General features: G+C 45.9%; 1 protein-coding gene across 2 annotated transcripts in view; it reads right to left on the bottom strand.

Moving 5' to 3' along the window:
* The window catches only part of large2 (LARGE xylosyl- and glucuronyltransferase 2), a 163813-nt gene that overhangs the window by 82656 nt on the left and 59534 nt on the right, over positions 1–21623 (bottom strand). For both annotated transcript variants that reach the window (XM_075467780.1, XM_075467789.1), the window contains exon 2: positions 9969–10060. The gene's annotated coding sequence lies outside the window, so the exon portion shown is untranslated. The remainder of the gene's footprint in view (positions 1–9968; positions 10061–21623) is intronic.

Below are 21623 nucleotides of genomic sequence, written 5' to 3' on the forward strand. Positions count from 1 at the left end.
AGTTCAGAAGTCGGCTACCAGAGGGCAAGAGGGGTGTGAAAGAAAGAGATATACCCAGAGAAGGAGACTCTGTAAGGAGGAGTGGAGGTGAATGATTTAGTGTAGGTGTGAGTTCATTCCCCCAGCAGAGCCACAGCTCCATTTCTTTCATTCCACCAACAAGAGATTCATCTCTTTGACAGCGAGGAGAGTAGGAGAGTGTGTGTTTTTCTGTGTGTGGAGGCATCCATTAACAAGAGCTTTACACTGCACGCATCACATGTTGTCTTTGCCAATCTTTGTTCGTCACTTTGCCCTCCTTCAATCTCCTGCCTTCATTTCTGCAGCAGTCATAACAAATGCAGGAGATGGATCAACCGGAGGGCCTCATCATTTACTCTCTGTGAAGAAGAGGAGGGGGGGGAGTGCTGCTGGGACCTCTCTTTCTGAAGCCGACTCATCACTTTTAAAGCGTCCTCTGCTACTCTTAAACAAACGTGATCACAACATGTCTGACTGCCAACTTATCTTTCAGTCAATCTGTTACAGCTGAAATCATCAGGATCTACTGCTTTTGTTTTTTTTCTGAGTCCAAACGTAGAAATACAGAAACAGAAACAAGCATTCGTCATGTTTGAGAAACTCTGACCCGTCCGTTAATCTGTAACCAGTAGGGCTGGGCGAGTTAACTCGTTATTATCGCGTTAACGTGTTAAATATTTAACGCCGATAAATATTTTATCGTGCATTAACACAGGTTTTCTTATTGTAAAAGTCTGTTGCTCCCAGGCTTTTATTTTGTAAAAATATGTAATCGGTGGATCCACCAAACATGGAGAAGGGTACGGAACTTTTACTCGGCCATTTTCATTTTAAAGTTCTTCCAGACGGCGGAGTCGACAGAACCAAAGTCATCTGTAAACTCTGCCAATATGCCGCTCATTGATTGGATGCGAGACTCCGGTTCTTCTCACAGATTTTTATTAACGCCACATCAACACCGTAGAACTAAATGTTCGAGTAAACAAAGTAAAAGACGACATTAGTTGTTGTAATCATTAAAGAAATAGCATTCTTAGCATTGTCGCTGGTACCAATAAATAATCAAAGTAAAGCCCCATACACACACGTCGCTGCTATTTACTCGCTCAGCGAGTGAAGTCAATAGAATGTCTATGTGTTCACGCGAGGCGAGTAGGCGAGGAGAGTACAAGCGAGTACAAGCGATGCGATGTGGGCGGATTCCGAGATGAACATATTTCAACTTCGAGCTACGCGAGTAAGCGAGTAAAAGCGAGTAGCCAATTAAAATGCAGAATACAGATTATTGACAGGTGACGTTCCCCCAGTTTTCTCCAAACAGTGGCCACCCAACTTCTACACACCAAGTCAGCAAAAGCACCCAAGCGAGTGGCGAGTAGGCGAGTAGCGAGTAAATAGCAGCGACGTGTGTGTATGGGGCTTAATACTGGCCACTTTAGCTGCTTCTCAACCAGCGGCAGAGTCGTTCCCCAGAGGCAATCTGCAGGGTCAGAACTAGGATTCTTTAACTTCCACTTCTCCACTGCATCACATTCACACAGTTAAAGCAAACACCACCAAGCATGGAGGAATAAAATAAAGAGAAACTAGCAGGTAACATCACCGCTACAGGTGCTCCTCGGTCTCTGTGTGAAGCTAACGGAGCTAACCGGCGCTACTTCCGGTTTTACTTGTTTCAACATAAAAGCACGTATTTCAAAATAAATTTTAAAAAAAACTCCTGCATTTACAGCCAAGTTGAATTGTCTTCTCAGCGTAGTAGTTCCAGTCTAAAATATCACTTAAAGGCAAAACACACAACTGATAGCAGCAAGTCATTCAAGGAAACAGACAGTGGAGCGAGGCTTCTACATAAAAACTACAGAAAGATGCTGATGTTAAAAGTGTGTTTGCACAACAAATGTTATGGCACTTTCATTCATATGGCAGCACATTTAAAATAAAGCTAAATGCTAAAAGCTATACACTACTTTTGGATTCATTTTTGGATTTTGCATACAAATGCGATTAATCGTGATTAATCAGGGAAATCATGCGATTAATTAGATTAAACATTTTAATCGTTGCCCAGCCCTAGAAACCAGACATGGAGCTGATCATGGAGCTGATTTTCACCTCAAAGAGCCAGAGGGAAACTGTGTGGCAGCTGCACAGCGCCCTGCCAATGAGCTGTGGAAGACTTCCAATTCATTACCATCATGTGGCTGATTATTGAGGTCTCATTCAGCCACTCTGTCAACAAGAAATTCCATTTCCATACAGCTGAACTGCAACAGCACAAAGTGTGACAACGACCACATTTGTCAGTGTCACGTCCGTGGGGGTTTTTCCTATGTTTTTAGTTCTATGTTTTATCATGCTTTAGGTTATTTCATGTCTTACTTTTTAAGTTCATGTTTGGTTAAGTTTTGCCATTGTTTTTTCCCCTCAGTCCCCGTGTTCTGTTCATTAGTTTCACTCACTTCACCTGTCCATTGTCCCCAGCTGCACTCATTTACAGCGGCGTCAATTCAGCCAAAGCTAAGGTATGGCGAGGTCACTATAGTCACATGACTACTACCACATTTCAAAAGGGAAGATGATACTTAGATCAATTGATTGTGTTGTTCAGAATTTCATTTGTAGTTCATTTATATGTATTAAATAATAGAACAATCAATACAAATTGACACAGATTAACTCCATAAATTAATAAAAAGAAAAAAGAAAAACAAACATTTACATTTTCCCCTGGAGCCGAGGTGTGGCAGCTGCCATGCCCAGTTGACGCCCATGCTCATTCACCAATCACCCATTTAGTTTAGTTTCCAGTTTTCTCCATTCCGTTGGTGAAATCCTTTCTCCGTTTTTCACCCTTCATAATTGATTTACCAAGCCATGTTCTTTGTTTTGCCTTGGCCATGTTTTATTTCCTACAGCTTGGTTTTGTCACCCGGCTCAGCCGTGCCCTTTTGTTAACCTTGTTTGAAAATAAAGCCAGTCCTGCCAATCCCCAACCTGACAGTCAGCACTGCTACATAAACTCCTTCAGTCTGAGATTATCTGAGCTCATCTCGAATAATAAACTTCATTTAGTTGTAGAAAAGCAGCAGGGTGGAGGCGTGTCCTGCCTCCCGCTGTTGAACAGTTTGCTGTACGACGGGGATCCTGTTCAATGGCCCAATGAGCTGGAACTGGAGCTAAACTGCAGTCTGCATGGAAACATGAAGCAGCAGCAGCATGATGTGCAGGGTCAGTTAGCAGGGCCGGCCCAAGCCTTTACGGGGCCTTAAGCAGAATTTTATTTGGGGCCCCCCTACCATCACCTCAGCTCCAGATGCCTCATTATTCCATAGGCTACACTGTTATGTGTGTAACGGACCCACAATCATTAGCATTATTTGTAATCCTCTTACATTATACAGGTGTCATACTTGTTTTTAACCTTAAAGGGATAGCAAACTCATAAATATGGTTTAATTAGCTTCTACATAAAGAGTGATGTATAAGTATGGCTCATTAATTCAACTATTTGAAAGTAACATCAGCAGGCTGGAGACTGCATTTATAGTGAACACGTTAAATAGTTTAGTTTCTTTCAGATGTGCAATGGTGTGCAAAATGTTCAAAATACAAATACAAAATAGAATCAAATGACATTCACATTATCTTACATAAAAATAAAGTTGTAATCAAAATTAAATTCAAAATTGCTCTCGGGGCCCCCTGGTGGCGTGGGGGCCCTAAGCGACCGCATAGTTGGCATATGCCTTGGGCCGGCTCTGATGATGTGGGGGTGTGATTCCGATCATGTGGGAGGAAAGAATCTGTCCGGTCTATAAAGGAGCAGGTCCAACTTTTTGCCTCAGAGAAAATTATGCTTTTAATCACTTTGTGAGTTCCGTTCTCCAGTCGGGAAGTTTTTAAATGTCACGGCTTCTCTAAAAGCTGCAGGAATGACATCATGGCAGCCATTATGATTCATCATGTACTCTGAGTATTATTCATTAAAGCCACGGAGCAGGTCATCTGACAGTAATGTCCCATCTTATGAGCTCTTTATGTAACCACTTATTACCATGTTGACCAGAACACTGTTTGTATAACCAGATGTGACATTAGATCTGCCACACAATTCAGTCAACGCTGCTCAAAGAAAGCAAGAAAATAAATGACAAATCACTCTAAAATGCATCTCAGACTCCAGCCGATATATTCATGCTGTTGGTTTACGAGCATCTGAACATCTTTATTTCTCCTGAAAGCCGTCACAGAGACCCCCACGGCTCCCGGCGTTTCCCGTCCCGGGAATCAAACCTAATTAGATACGAAGGCTCCAAACTCCCGGCGGCCCAGACGACCCCGTCAGCCGACCACGTGACCTCCAGGGTCTGTTATCTGTCCAATGAGAGCAGGGCGCGGTGCAGAGGTCAGAGGTGAAGGGATTAGGTGTGGGAGAGGGTGAGCGCCCTGTGGCCATGAAGGGGGAGGGGGGGGGAGCTTTTTTAGCAGAGGTGTGCACGTACGTGTGTGCACGTGTGTCAGAGTTAAAGCTCATTCCAGCTGCAGAGCACATCAGTCAGGGAGAGCGTCGCAGAGTCGGGCCGGTTTAACCGACAACTTTTTTATAGCAGTGATGTTAAAATTGGCTTTGTTCTTAGACATTATGAAAGAAATAGTCTCTGTACTTTTCCACGATGCACACGATATATGACCTTAAGTGATCCAGGCATAGTGAGACAAAACAATTAGCCTGGGAAAGCAGGTGCAAGATTCACACACTCATTGTTTGGCTGATTCAGAGAATATGACGAAGCGTGTTGAACCTACTCATGTCCAATCATACTCGGTCGAGTGTGAGTCCAACCTATGAGGCTATAAACGCAAATGATACCCGGAAATCGGGGCTCAGTCTGACGGATTTCCTGCGGGAGCTCTGTTCCACTGAGCCCAGCGCTGATATGCTTGACGTGTGACCACCAATAAACACTTTATTTAACTTGAGATTCCTCCGGCTTGTTCTTGAGCTTCCAATGAAAGAATCGAGCTAACAATTTGGTGCCGAGGAACAAAGAGTAGACGGGACACACAAAGCTTGGTCAGACATCACTCAGTGGAGTCACATAGCACTGAAAGGATCGGATTATTGGCTAAATCACAATCAGACTGAGTTATTAAGTGCATGTAAACACCTTAATCTGACTAAGAATTGGATCGGATTGGATTAAGACCCCGAGATAACTGGGTTAAAAGTCACACTAAACCTGCTTGTAGACGCTGAAGCACGTGGTGAATTAAGCCTGATTTATGGTCGCCTCCCGGAGACGCTCTCCTATCTAGCCATCGAGGAGGCGGAGACTCGTGGAGACCGCAAGGGTTGTGATTGGTCGGCTAACAACATCATTTCCGGAATCACTTTCCCGGTTTAGCTCCTTCCTCTAAGAACAACAACACCGCCATCTTTGAAAGAGTTTACTGTGTGCCGGTCAACATTTGGTCAGAATTATTTGCATTTCAACATCAACAAGCTCCAACTCCAACAACAGTCTTTCTCTCTCGGTCGCCATCGTTCACTGTGAGGAGGAACGGAGCCGGAAGGTGAACAACCAATCACCCACTTTCACCATAGACGTCGCCAGATTGGGTCGTCTAACGTAGCGCCGCCTACTGATCAGGAGGTGAACTGCCTTGGGTATCCGACAGCCCGACGGAGAACTTCGAAAGGTTTAACAGCCTCTGTGTGACCACGGAGTCGGGTTGGTGGATAGCAACGGAGAAGCATACCGAGGCCTTTAGACTATACGTTCTTCGCATGCTCCAGATGTTTTCCCGGGGTCGTGACCCGGAAGTCAAAGGAGACGATATTCCTGTTGTTGTCGCCGTCAGAAAGAAACAATCACTAAGCAGTTGTTGTTGTGCTGTCCTGTGGTTTAAGGTCACCTGTGTATTATTGGAGATTGCTGCTGCTTGTGTTTTTTTGTTTGTTTGTTTGTGTGTTTGTTCTCTGCTTGTCTGCTTACAGGTGCTCCTGGTGCTTCTGAGGTTGGATTCCCCACAAAAGCCGTGAATCGTCTTCAGTTTTGTTTGTACAGGTGTAGCAGCTGGTTGTCTGATTTTTCATTGTTTTTTATGTTTGTCTCTTCATGTTTCTGTTCTTTTTTTCTCTTCTTCGCTCTCCCTCTCTCTCTGTCCCCCGCTCCGGTTCGGCACTATTATCACATCATGTTAAATATTGTAACAAAAATAAATAAATAAAAATGAGGAGTTGATGGGCGTCAAGGGGAGCTTTACATTCATAAAGCTTCCCTCGGCATAGCAAATGTGTTTAGCATAAACGGTATTCAGATTACAATTCTGCTGCCATAATGCTGGACAGGACAAGGGAAAAAAAACAAAAAAAAACAACAACACGATGGAGAATCCTCCGTTGGGCATCGAGTTTGTGCAACAAGCAGCTCATCACAGACCAGATGTGGGCATTCTTTTCCAGGCGTTTTAGGCCTAAATGGGTTAATGCACATGGATTAAAATAAGTGACGTGGTTGTACGGCGGTGACATACAGAGCCCAGCTGCAGGTTGAACAGGTACCACAAGATATTCGTGTTAGAGAAGCCTCGTTAAACCGGCATCGAAACTCCTCCTGAAGTCGTCTTCACAGAACGAAACAGCCCGTGTTGGAGGCTATTATGCCCCCCCCCCCCCCCGTTAAGTCAACCATCTGCTTCATGTGTTCGGATGGAGCTGACAGCACTCTGGAAGATCATCTCCCCCGTGCAGCAGAGACTTCAGAGGCTGTTTATTCCCCAGCTCTAAACACCCTGCGGCCGGCTGATGGAGGACGGATCGCACAGCATCGCTTCTTTTAACTCATCAGGATGAAACCGCCGCAGAGCCACACATGCAGGCTCGGCAACACGAGCGCACGAGCGGCGAGCTCCCCGTGGACACGATTGTGCTGCTGAAACAGGACTAGGACCAAAGAAAGCAAAGGGCTGTGAAAGTGTGGAGAGGATGTGGAGAGAGGCAGCAGCGATAATGGGGAGAAAGAAGCGATCGATGAGTTCCCCTCAACGGTTTGATGGCTGGGTGTTTGCACGGCCGGCCGTCCAATCCCTGCAAGGCAAACAGAGCCAGATCCCCGTGAGGAAGAACCTGTGCATTGTACCATGTTGGAGAACGGTCAGTCAGCGACCGGAGAATTAGATTCAGCCCTCATCAGGTGTTCTCTTGTAAGACAAAAGATACAGATGAAGGACACTAGGACTTAAAAACAAGCCCCCGATGTTGCACGATTAAAGCAGGAGGACCACGGCTCGCATGGTGTAGACAGCAGCCGCTCTGCAGCCACGCAGCAGCCGCCCTGCAGTCGCTCTGCAGCCACCCTGCAGACGCCCTGCAGACGCCCATTAGCCAGCCAGCAGCCGCCAAGCAGCCAGCCAGCAGCCGCCCAGCATCTGCCCTGCAGCCGCCCAGCAGCCGCCCAGCATCCGCCCTGCAGCCGCCCAGCAGCCGCCCAGCAGCCGCCCAGCAGCCGCCCTGCAGCCGCCCAGCAGCCGCCCTGCAGCCGCCCTGCAGCCGCCCAGCAGCCGCCCATTTGTAATTGAATGCAGCATCCCAACATCTGAACTGTTGGAACGTAGCCTCAGAAAAACGCCCAGCTGAGCCTCGGCTGTTCATTTCAGAGTTAAAAACAGACGCCGACGCGTGACGGAGGAATTACGGAGCGATTCGACTCATCCGTTTGTAGCCTGAACCGGTTAAACGCATCAATCACAGCGAGGTCCGCCTAAAGAGAAATCTGTTCCAACCGTCTGAGGCTGGATTCCAGACTCGAGTGTGTTAGTCTGTAGCCTGGGTGCCAGCCGAATTTAGCCCCGCCCATAAAAGTTTTGGTCGGGAAGTTCGGTCTGGCTCTGCTCAGTTGGGAAATCATCATGCCCGACCAAGAATTGGTCGGACCAATCAGATTGCCAGGGTGGGCTTTATACGATGATGGACAGATGATCAACAGGGACATTATCGACTACGTCACTAAAGAGCTGAACACGGCTGCCGCTGGAGAGCTAGGGTGTGTAGATTCTGCCATCGAGTCTGTTCTACAGGATCTCCACATTGCATTAATTTTGAAAGACGAACAGAGGAACGCGATAAAGGCTTTTATCGATAGAAAAGATGTTTTTGCCGTCCTTCCTACAACAAGTGCGTGTCGCTTAATCTACGTCACATACTACGTTGCTCTGATTGGTTGTAGGTCTATCCACTTGAGCGAAGGTTCGGTTGAAACACGCCCCATACCCGAATCTCTATTGAGCGGTATCAGACTCACATTCTGACTAGAATCGTGAGTATGACGTAGTCAGGCTAGTTAGTCTGAGCTCTCAGAGCAGATCCTGAACAAACAGAGTTTGATTCACCAAAGTTGATGTTTTCTCCCCTTTAAAGGTGGGGTAGGGGTTCTTTTTCTGGAACATTTTTTTACATATTGCTTGAAATACTCTTCACACCCCCATTGCAACCAATTAATTAAAGGTTTTTACACAAAAATGAAAAGTTTTAGTGGCCTCTAGAACGTACAATCTATGAAAAACACTATCTGATGCCGTCTATCAAACTGCAATCTGCTCCTCCCTCCCCCTCCTTCCCCCTGTAAGCGTGAACGAATTACGCGTCCCGAAGCTTGGCAGGAAGCTAAACTAGAGCCAGCTTGGCTAGCACCTAGCATTATTAAACGGTTCATTATGATGTTGAAAGGTATTTTCCTACCTGTGAATCCGCCATGAGAAAAAGTTAGCAAAAGTTAGCCAGAACAGTGCTCGTGCACCTTCGTGCTCGTGCGCGTTCATGTACTCTAGAGGCGTGGCTTCGGGGGGAAGTCTGAAGAAAAGGGTTGAGACTTTTTACCTGTGTATTTTCAAAATGCAGCTTTGCTGGACTCAAAACCCAGGATCTCCTACCCTACCTTTAATGAACTAAAAAGTTAAACCTGCCACAGATGATGAGACGATGCTTCTTGGTTTGGTCCCATATTTCCAGCCGATTAAACGAATTACTTGCGTTTTCATCCGTTCTTCATCATTTTTCACTGAATCCAAACCGCATCACTGACACACTGAGACAGTTTTCTGTAGAATTCATGAATTCAGCCTCAGTTTTCCTTCGGCTAAAACTCACTCTCTGCTCGAAGGTCGTCGTATTTTCTGTTTGCTTTAAATCGCCCAGTTCTACCGTGCACCGTCTCATCCTGTCATTATGGGATTCAAAAGGTTATTATTGAGTATTATTTTGTTTTTCAAATTTGCAAGGTGGCTCCAATCTGTACCACCCGTTAAAAAGGAGGCAGATCCCAAGTTAGAGAGGAGCAGAAAGGGCCTTCTTCAGAGTAAATAATAAAAGTTTGGCCTATTAAAACGAATGGATCAGCTCATCTGATTCCTGACTTCAAACCAAAACTCAATGAGATCTTTTTTATTAAACGTAGTAACACAAACTCTCCAGATAACATTCATGAACTCACAGCTTTGATGCTAACAGAGTAAAAGCTTTTACTCCTACATGTAAAAACCAGCCATCAGCCTTCAGCGATGTGGAGAAACAGCATGTGGACAGAGATTCAGGAAGCCAAAAAGCTTCTTATGGACCCACAGCACTCTTTTAATTAGCAATCACAACACACACATCTGTTTTCACACACACATATATATATATAAAAGCAGAGAAAAAGGGCCGAACACTGCAGTATTGATCTGCAGCTTCTTTCAGAGACTGAACTCCTCTGAATGAGGCTCCATGCTGCAGAACCCAAAATGCTCCCAGCAAATATAAATTATTTCCACTGCAGCTTTTACAACTCCTGAAGCAAAAATAGGAAGGAAAAGGGCGCAGAAATATGATAAAAAAACAGAACCTCTGGGGAAAACACAACTTAACGGCTTAGACACCATTTTATAAAAAAGCGTGTGTTCCTCACCAGATTGGCTGATGTAAATCCCAGCGTGAGAAAGCTGATGGGGGTGTGACGCAGAGGCTCCTCGGTCTCAGTCTTCCACAGAAAGCTCCAGTCTGTGAGGGAGAAAAGAAAGAAAAGAAAGATTTAAACACCTTTAGGAGGACGGAGGCCGTGCAGCAGGGCAGGAGTTACACGTCCGCCCAGAGAAAAGAACAAATAGAGAGCAAAGATGGAGCAGAAAAGAACAAATAAAGAGCAAAGATGGAGCAGAAAAGAACAAATAAAGAGCAAAGATGGAGCAGAAAAGAACAAATAGAGAGCAAAGATGGAGCAGAAAAGAACAAATAGAGAGCAAAGATGGAGCAGAGAAGGGCTGACGAACTCTGCTCACAGGACGCAGCAGGGGGTAAGAAGATGTTCATAAATGATGTTGCTGATATGGGATGTCATACAGCTTCATGTCAAAAGAGGCGAACTATCCCTTTAAAATGTCACATGATCCAACACAGCAGGGCCAGCCGTCCTGCGCTGCTCCGGTGACACATTTGGAAAAGAGGCTGGCAGGCGTCTGCGGGCCATCAGAACCTCAGAGGGAGCGATTACCACAGATGCTGCTTAACAGAGAAGGAGTAGGTCACAACATAACTGAGAATTAGTGATGAACTGGGTGTTCGACTTCTTCCAGGTGCCAGGATCAACACCTACAGTTTGGGAATGAAACCGCAGTCGACCACGTTTATACATTAAAACTCGTTCTGAAATGGATAAATAAAGAAATCTGTGCTGCGGTTTCACTCTGGTGGTTCGCTGCACGCCTCCAGGCAGCCAGAGCTCCTGTTTTCTCCTCTTTCCCTCAGGGGAAAACGTTGGAGGTTCGGATCCAGCCCAAGTTCAAAGTCCGTTAGTGCTTCTGCTGAGCAACTCATTATGGCTGCAGAGAGTCAGTGGGGTCACTTGGCGCTGAAAGGATCGGATTATTGGCTAAATCACAATAAAACTGAGTTATTAAGTGCATGTAGACACCTTAATCTGACTATAAACTGGATCGGATGGGATTCAGACCCCGAGATAACTGGGTTGAAAGTCACTCTAAACCTGCTTGTAGACGCTGAAGCACGTGGTGAATCAGACTTTGCGTTCTGCGCATGCTCCAGATGTTTTCCCGGGGTCATGACCCAGAAGTCAAAGGAGACGATATTCCTGTTGTTGTCGCCGTCAGAAAGAAACAAACAACGCGATGGAGAATGCTCCGTTGGGCATCGAGTTTGTGCAACAAGCAGCTCATCACAGAGCAAATGTAGAGGGACGTAGCTTCATCTGGCTCTGCGTTCTCCATCTTTCTCCAATGCCTGAGTTTGTTGTTGTTGTTGGTGGTGAAGAGGTCAACAGGAAGTGGCTCTATTAGCAACAGCTGGAATGGGTACAGCGCCACCTATCATACCGGGGTATGACACGCTTTGTGCCTCGATACAATTCGATATGATTCGAAACCATTTGAAAATATTCGATTCGATACAATTCAATTCGATTCGAAACGATTCGATACAATTCGATGCGATTCGAAAAGATACGATTCCCTACCCAGGCTCCGCCCTCGCAGTGACGCAACACCTTCGGCTCTGCTACACTTACTCAGGCCAACTGCTCATTCAGGTGGATTCGAGTTCCCGAAAAAATGGGAACTCCACCCACTTTGTCGGGAAGCAATCAACTTTGAGCAGCGCCAACCAAGGCGGGTTCAAGGTAGTGACGTGGTTGAACTGCCGCTCAACCCATGGATTGTACACGGAAGCGCTTCATTCAATATCAACATGGAGCAGCATCAAGCTTTTGACACTGCTGTAGATGCTGTAATGAAAGTGTTCGACGGGAGATTCTTGTTTAAAATCGAGCAAAGAACAGCCCTTGAATGAACTGAAGGAAAAAAAAACGTCTCGTCTTGATTTGTCCTTCCCGGCGTCGCCTGTGCTCCGTCCAGATGGAGCCTCCTCTCCGTCAGAAAACCCCCGAGAAGTTCTGCCACTGAGCCCGATCCATCACCAACCATCACCTCTCGTACCAACAGGCCACATCTGCATGGAGGAGGCTGTGGGGGGGCTGGAACCATCCTGAACCGCAGGAGGTCCTGAGCTGCTTTTACTGCCGCTGATAGCTGGAGAGCTGCTGGCGTCTGTGAGCTAACATTCCTCTGATGGCTGCAGGAGCTCAGCCAGATTGGCTCGTGGTGTGAAACAACTGCAGCCATTAAAGCTGCTTCATTTGGCCCGGGGGGGGGGGGGGCAGCCCAGCGTGAGGAGGGTAATTTCTTTGTCTTACTGTGTTCGTTGGCAGTAAACAGAATCAGGGGAGATTCAAACTTGTTTACATGCACTTCAGTAATCTGACTGCTTCTCTAATGACACAATGCAGATAATTCTGTGGGATGAACCAGCTGTGGAGCCCATACAGATGTTCACCGTTAAACTGCGACAAATTAAAGTGAAACAACAAAAAGCAGTACTCAGCAGGGCGGGGTGGGATATCCGAAGAAGCTGTTCCCACACGAGTCTTACTTTGTCTTCGATAAATAAAACACAAAGGAATGTGCAGCTCAAGGTGAATATCACCAGAAATGATTCAGGCCTTAAAGGCACACTTTGAGAGAGAAATGACAAGACTGAAGGCTCCAGCAAACTGAAGATTCAAGATTAAATTAATCTATTAAACCTGTCGGGGTCCTGGTTGTCTGATTGCCTCGGGCAGTTTCCCTTTGGCTTAAACCAGAGCTGAAGGAACTTTCTCAGGGGAGAGGAAACCTTTCGTAGAACTCGGCTCCTCTACCAAAAGGTGGAACACCTATTTTGGCCGACACCTGGGATGGACCACACCTGGGATGGACCACACCTAGGATGGACCACACCTAGGATGGACCACACCTAGGATGGACCACACCTAGGATGGACCACACCTTGGATGGACCACACCTGGGTTGGACCACACCTGGGATGGACCACACCTGGTATGGACCACACCTAGGATGGACCACACCTGGGATGGACCACACCTGGGGTGGACCACACCTGGGATGGACCACACCTGGGATAGACCACACCTGGGATAGACCACACCTAGGATGGACCACACCTTGGATGGACCACACCTGGGTTGGACCACACCTGGGATGGACCACACCTGGTATGGACCACACCTAGGATGGACCACACCTGGGATGGACCACACCTGGGGTGGACCACACCTGGGATGGACCACACCTGGGATAGACCACACCTGGGTTGGACCACACCTAGGATGGACCACACCTGGGATGGACCACACCTGGGATGGACCACACCTGGGTTGGACCACACCTAGGATGGACCACACCTAGGATGGACCACACCTGGGATGGACCACACCTGGGATGGATCACACCTGGGATGGACCACACCTAGGATGGACCACACCTGGGATGGACCACACCTGGGGTGGACCACACCTAGGATGGACCACACCTGGGATGGACCACTCGTTGGGTGGACCACACCTGGGATGGACCACACCTGGGATGGACCACACCTGGTATGGACCACACCTAGGATGGACCACACCTGGGATGGACCACACCTGGGGTGGACCACACCTGGGATGGACCACACCTGGGATGGACCACACCTAGGATGGACCACACCTGGGATGGACAACACCTGGGATGGACCACACCTGGGATGGACCACACCTGGGATGGACCACACCTGGAGTGGACCACACCTAGGATGGACCACACCTGGGGTGGCCAACACCTGGGATGGACCACACCTAGGATGGACCACACCTAGGATGGACCACACCTGGGATGGACCACACCTGGGATGGACCATACCTAGGATGGACCACACCTGGGATGGACCACACCTGGGGTGGACCACACCTGGGTTGGACCACACCTGGGATGGACCACACCTGGTATGGACCACACCTAGGATGGACCACACCTGGGATGGACCACACCTGGGGTGGACCACACCTGGGATGGACCACACCTGGGATAGACCACACCTGGGTTGGACCACACCTAGGATGGACCACACCTTGGATGGACCACACCTGGGATGGACCACACCTGGGTTGGACCACACCTAGGATGGACCACACCTAGGATGGACCACACCTGGGATGGACCACACCTGGGATGGATCACACCTGGGATGGACCACACCTAGGATGGACCACACCTGGGATGGACCACACCTGGGGTGGACCACACCTAGGATGGACCACACCTGGGATGGACCACTCGTTGGGTGGACCACACCTGGGATGGACCACACCTGGGATGGACCACACCTGGTATGGACCACACCTAGGATGGACCACACCTGGGATGGACCACACCTGGGGTGGACCACACCTGGGATGGACCACACCTGGGATGGACCACACCTGGGATGGACCACACCTGGGATGGACCACACCTGGAGTGGACCACACCTAGGATGGACCACACCTGGGGTGGCCAACACCTGGGATGGACCACACCTAGGATGGACCACACCTAGGATGGACCACACCTAGGATGGACCACACCTAGGATGGACCACACCTGGGATGGACCACACCTGGGATGGACCACACCTAGGATGGACCACACCTAGGATGGACCACACCTAGGATGGACCACACCTAGGATGGACCACACCTAGGATGGACCACACCTGGGATGGACCACACCTAGGATGGACCACACCTGGGATGGACCACACCTGGGATGGACCACACCTAGGATGGACCACACCTAGGATGGACCACACCTAGGATGGACCACACCTGGGATGGACCACACCTGGGATGGACCATACCTAGGATGGACCACACCTGGGATGGACCACACCTGGGATGGACCACACCTGGGGTGGACCACACCTGGGATGGACCACACCTGGGATGGACCACACCTGGGGTGGACCACACCTGGGATGGACCACACCTGGGATGGACCATACCTAGGATGGACCACACCTGGGATGGACCACACCTGGGGTGGACCACACCTGGGATGGACCACACCTGGGATGGACCACACCTGGGATGGACCACTCGTTGGGTGGACCACACCTGGGATGGACCACACCTGGTATGGACCACACCTAGGATGGACCACACCTGGGATGGACCACACCTGGGGTGGACCACACCTGGGATGGACCACACCTGGGATGGACCACACCTAGGATGGACCACACCTGGGATGGACAACACCTGGGATGGACCACACCTGGTATGGACCACACCTGGGATGGACCACACCTAGGATGGACCACACCTGGGATGGACCACACCTGGGATGGACCACACCTAGGATGGACCACACCTAGGATGGACCACACCTAGGATGGACCACACCTGGGATGGACCACACCTGGGGTGGACCACACCTAGGATGGACCACACCTGGGATGGACCACTCGTTGGGTGGACCACACCTGGGATGGACCACACCTGGGATGGACCACACCTGGGATGGACCACACCTAGGATGGACCACACCTGGGATGGACCACACCTGGGGTGGACCACACCTGGGATGGACCACACCTGGGATGGACCACACCTAGGATGGACAACACCTGGGATGGACAACACCTGGGATGGACCACACCTAGGATGGACAACACCTGGGATGGACCACACCTAGGATGGACCACACCTAGGATGGACCACACCTGGGATGGACCACCCCTGGGATGGACCACACCTAGGATGGACAACACCTGGGATAGACCACTCGTTGGGTGGACCACACCTAGGATGGACCACACCTGGGATGGACCACTCGTGGGCACAGAACCCAACAGAAACATACCAGCAGAGTAACTGGTCTACATTCAGCATGTTTAACGATGATGATTCAGGGACAGAAACACACAGAAGTAAGAAAAACTTGGGTCATACATGTAAAACGGACCCTCGCAGATGATGCGATTCACATTCAGTTGATGCAATCAGCCGTTTGTAGAACTGAACGATAAAAAAACAACAGATATGCTTTAAGAAAAGTGAGAAACAAAGCAGAACTCATCATCTACCATCCTTGTTCCGTAGACTTGACCCTTCAGCTCCACAAAAAGCAGAGATTATTTCTCATTCTGCATCTTTAGCTTCACAGACACAAACCAACCAAACACTGAGAACTCGTGTTTAAAAGACGGACTTTAAACTGAAATGACTTCATCACAACTATAAACACAAGCTGAAGCCAATTAGTAGCCTTGTTTTTTTTCCAGCTATGGAGGAGGTCTGGATCTCAGCACTTTGATGTGCAACTTTTCAAAGCGCCACAACACAAATGACAGAACTCCAAAGAGGATAAGTCATGTGTGATCACACTGCTGGTGCAGCTGTTTGAAACAAAAATATCTGAATATATGTGTCAGGGCGAAGAGCTGCAACAACAAGTCAACAAACAGATTGCAGAGAGACAACATCATCTGTCTGTGCAGTTGTTCTTTTGGCCGGCTTCAGTCCACGGTTTCTGCTCGGCTCGCTGCATAAATCACTGCAAAACCCATTTATTCCAGCCTGATTACAGAGGACAGAGAGCAGGATTAACACTGAGATACAGGGAGTCTCATTTAGAGTCCGCAGCCAGAAAGCAAGGCAAGAAAGAAAGGCAGGAAAACAATCGTTATTTAAGCTTTTGTAGGAATTTAGCAAACAAAGAAAGAAACAGATGAAAAATGTCAGAACCAACGGTGGGAAATGAAGACGCAGACGAGGCCTCATACTGAAAGCATGTTTACCTTACAAAGAGTGAGAAACAGCAGCTACATTATGTGTCTTCTGTGGCAACCAAAACAAACGCACATTTCAGCAGAAACTCAACATCTAACTTGAGGAAACATGTAGCGCTAAGTTTCCTAAACTCGTTTTTCCCCCCATGGATAGGTGAATGTTTGTTTTTTAGGTTACATATGGGTTACATATGTTTTAAACATTTCCTAAGTCTCTTTTATTTTTTATTGAAGTACTTTTACCTGGATTATTTTAATTTAAGGCATTTTGTAATTAATTAATTCATTTTAATCTATTTTATCAATTGGATGAACTCTTATTTGATTATTTAGTATTTTTGTCTGATTGAATGCTTGTGTTAACAAATAAATCAGACGTTACTCAACAGTTACTCAGTACTTAAGTAGTTTTCAAATTTTTGTGCTTAAAATATTGACAGCAATCATTTAAACTGGAACTTTAATTTGTGTCAGAGCAGAAACTCAGATTATTCCTTCTGCAACAGTTGCAGGTGAGTGGCTGTTTAACTCGTTGAGAGGTCTGAACGATGAACCGAACCTGGAGAGCGGTTTTCTTTGTGTCTGTACGTATCCACGGCAACAAGAGTCATTTGTAAGCAGCGTACGGGTCACCAGGAGGGACAAACTCATCAGCACACACTCACATTTGCTGTGTTCCAAACCGCATACTACATACTCATGGATCAGACAGTATGCAGAGCGTTTACCCACAATGCATCTCGCTCCTGCCCGAGCCGAAATCAGCCGGCCTGAAGCTGATTTCCCTTAAGCTCTAAACTCTGTAAACTTTAGCAACATTTGAAACATTTTCAGGCGAGAAAGTAGTCGTTTAGATCCCCAACGTGTTGAAAACCTGACAAAATACCGGCTGTTTACAATTTTGTTCCCACGAAATCGGCGCTACTAAAGCTAGCCGCAGTGAGCAACGCACTTCCGGTTATTTTCACAAAATAAAATACCCGTTGCCTTTTATCATAGGGAAAGCCATTACCGTACAATTGGTGCTTTTGTTTTGAAAACAGGAAGTGAACCTACCCTCGTTGTAGCTAGCTTGAAACTGCCGATTTGACAGGAAATGACGATCGGCGACGTCATGTTACGTTGCATCTTGGGTAGTTTGAGTATGAGTAGTAACCTCATGATGCATACCCAACATTTCGGAGAATCTAGTATGCATCCGGGAACTTAAAAAAGTTAAAGTTAGTATGAGTAGTAGGCGGTTTCGATCACAGCCATTAACTCACACACCAAAGATTCCAGAGATTTCAGAAGGCTGGGTGGAAAATATCCACAAGAAGCCAGAGAGCGAATGTTACAGACGTGCACGTTCAGGACTCCAGTGCACGTGTGAAAAGGGCTCCAGCAACAGCTCTGCTGAGCCAAAGAATAGGACGAGGGCTTTACATACATCGTCTTAGGTTTACTCATCTATTTATCCTTTTTTTATTGTGATTTATCAGTGTATTTTTTATTTTTTTAAATGTATTTTTTATGTTCTATTGTGAAAAAAGCTTAATAAAGAAAGAAGAAGGAAAAAAAAAAAGAATAGGGCGAGGGACGGATGGAGGAGAATCCCGGGAGACCGAGAGTTCAACAAGCGACCCGGAGAAAGAGACGGAGCTCGTTATCGACCACCTGACTGAAGTGTCTCCACATCATCAGGAGGCCCCCAGAGGCCCAGAGGTGGAGGTATTGATCAGAGAGAGAATACAATGTGTGTGACAATAAGTGATAAACGACCGGCGACAGCAGCCGCTGAAACCTCAGGGCGGGGGGGCGATTATAAAACCATCCGCTCCTGATGCAGCTTTCTGATATACTTCTCTCTCACAGGGACATCCTGGTAGTTTCAAAGCAAAGTATTTTAAACAAACACGATCGATACGAAACCATTAGTTCCCTGAATGTGGACACGTATCCATGGCGATAGAAACCCTGAAAGACCTGGTCAGAGTTGTGGATGAAGCTTTGCGTTTGCTGCTCTGGCTGGCACAGACGTGGATTCTCATGTTTGACCTGAAGGAAGCCGGAGTGCCTCAGAACGCTTATGATGCATTTTTTCACCTTTTGGGAGTCACTTCTGAACCTTTCACAAACAATGCAGCCAAGATTGAATTATTCCTTTAAAGTTTAAACAAAACGCCGGCAAAGATTTAACTCAGCAGCTGTTTCTGGACTGAACCAGCAGGCATTAAACATTAAAGTCATTCTGAAGGGAACTTTCCTCCCGTGGATGTTTTTTTCTTCCTCAACGTGTTTCTGTTTGTACAAACTGCCTCTGAAGGCAAAAACACCTTCAAATAACGTTTTTCTGTTTTAGTTGGTAGTTTTTCAACTTTATTTTGTAGTTTTTCTACATTATTTTGTAGTTTTTCTGTTTTATTTTGTTTTGTTTTATTTTGTAGTTTTTCTGTTTTATTTTGTAGTTTTTCTGCTTTATTTTGTTTTGTTTTATTTTGTAGTTTTTCTGTTTTATTTTGTAGTTTTTCTGCTTTATTTTGTAGTTTTTCTGTTTTATTTTGTAGTTTTTCTGCTTTATTTTGTAGTTTTTCTGTTTTATTTTGTTTTGTTTTATTTTGTAGTTTTTCTGTTTTATTTTGTAGTTTTTCTACTTTATTTTGTAGTTTTTCTGTTTTATTTTGAAGTTTTTCTGCTTTATTTTGTAGTTTTTCTGTTTTATTTTGTAGTTTTTCTGTTTTATTTTGTAGTTTTTCTACTTTATTTTGTAGTTTTTCTGCATTATTTTGTTTTGTTTTATTTTGTAGTTTGTCTGTTTTATTTTGTAGTTTTTCTACTTTATTTTGTAGTTTTTCTGTTTTATTTTGTAGTTTTTCTGTTTTATTTTGTTTTGTTTTATTTTGTAGTTTTTCTGCATTATTTTGTTTTGTTTTATTTTGTAGTTTTTCTACTTTATTTTGTTCTGTTTTATTTTTTGTTCTTCTGTTTTATTTTGTGACATAATTGCATTAATTCAAACAGCGCACATGATCCGCGTGTGAAAAATCCAACAAAAGTTCAAAAACCTTGATCTTCCCCATCAGTCAGTTAAAGCCCGTCATGTAAAAGTTAGACTAAATCTATAAGAGGGGATCATTTCCATCTCCCCTTAAGTGCAAAGACTTTTAGTCTACAGATTAATTCTGACAAAATATGAACAAAGTTTACAAAAAAAGTATAGATCGATCGTATAGAGTATAGATTCCTCTGAGCTCTTTATGAGTCACTGTGGGAGTGTTGAAGTCATTTTTCTAATAAAAAACATCATCCAGTTTCATTTCTGTGTGTAAAACAGAAAGGTGGAATACCCGAGCCCCTAATCCTGCTTTAATACCCAGAATGCAGCAGTTTGTGACCCGCGGTGGAGGCGGCGTTTCCTCCTCACCTGAGCAAACTAAAACTGCGTCCCGCCGCCGGGCTTCTGATGCGTGCACTGCCTGTTCGGTGTGAACGCGCTCGCATTCAGATGTGGGGAAGAATCCGGGACCTGAATCCGGCTCAGGACTTCAGCTGCGCTGTGGAAAACCGAGATAAGAAGGATTTTCAGATGAGTCTGGGGACTCTGGGAGGGATTTCTGCTCCGGTTGGAGGTAGGAGAGCGAGGATGAGGGAGGTTAAAAGCTCACGCTTCACACTTCCTCTGCTGCTTGGCGTGAAGAAGGGAAAATATTTATGTGTTTCATCCACTGCTAATAAAAGATTTGTTTCCCAGCTGAGAAGAAAAAGCTAACAGAGCTGCTGAATGTGCTGGAAATACGCCAGAGTTCATGCATGCAAATGATTTATTTACCTCCATCATTGTTGCACTGTTTGTCTGTTTGTGTTCCTAATAAAGTTCTTCAGACATTTGAATAACGTAAACAAGTTTTATCCGAACAAAGATCTGGTCCACAGTCTGCATGTGGAAGTGAGTCATTAACTCACAGGCTCACAGTGCGACTGATAATAACCAGAATAATAATAACAATAATGAGGTCATCACATGCTTCATTACATCCTCTTCAGACCGAGAGCCGTCGCTCAGGTTTAAGTTTGTTTGTTTCGTCCCCTCTTAGAGATGTTTCCAGCATTTTAACAATGACAATAAATAATATATCTATATCTATATCTATAACTCCAGATGAGCAGCAAAAATGTCATTTTAAAAACATTTTAAAAGTTCGGTTTAGGGCTGGGTGAGTTAACTCGTTAATTATTTAACGTCAACAAATATTTTATCGCGCATTAACATAGGTTTTATTATTTATTTAATTATTGTAAGTCTGTTGCTCACAGGCTTTTATTTTGTAAAAGTATGTGGCTCGTCTGTGGCTCACAGGCATTTATTTTGTAAAAGTTTGTTGCTCACAGGCTTTTATTTTGTAAAAGTCTGTGGCTCACAGGCTTTTATTTTGTAAAGGTCTGTTGCTCACAGGCTTTTATTTTGTGAAAGTCTGTGGCTCAAAGGCTTTTATTTTGTAAAAGTCTGTTGCTCACAGGCTTTTATTTTGTAAAAGTCTGTGGCTCACAGGCTTTTATTTTGTAAAAGTCTGTTGGTCAAAGGCTTTTATTTTGTTAAAGTATGTCGCTCACAGGCTTTTATTTTGTAAAAGTTTGTTGCTCACAGGCTTTTATTTTGTAAACGTCTGTGGCTCACAGGCTTTTATTTTGTAAAAGTCTGTTGGTCACAGGCTTTTATTTTGTTAAAGTCTGTGGCTCACAGGCTTTTATTTTGTAAAAGTCTGTGGCTCACAGGCTTTTATTTTGTTAAAGTCTTTCGCTCACAGGCTTTTATTTTGTAAAAGTCTGTTGCTCACAGGCTTTTATTTTGTTAAAGTCTGTGGCTCACAGGCTTTTATTTTGTAAAAGTCTGTGGCTCAAAGGCTTTTATTTTGTAAAATTTTGTTGCTCA

Source organism: Odontesthes bonariensis, chromosome 1, assembly GCF_027942865.1.
Source record: "Odontesthes bonariensis isolate fOdoBon6 chromosome 1, fOdoBon6.hap1, whole genome shotgun sequence".
NCBI lineage: Eukaryota > Metazoa > Chordata > Actinopteri > Atheriniformes > Atherinopsidae > Odontesthes > Odontesthes bonariensis.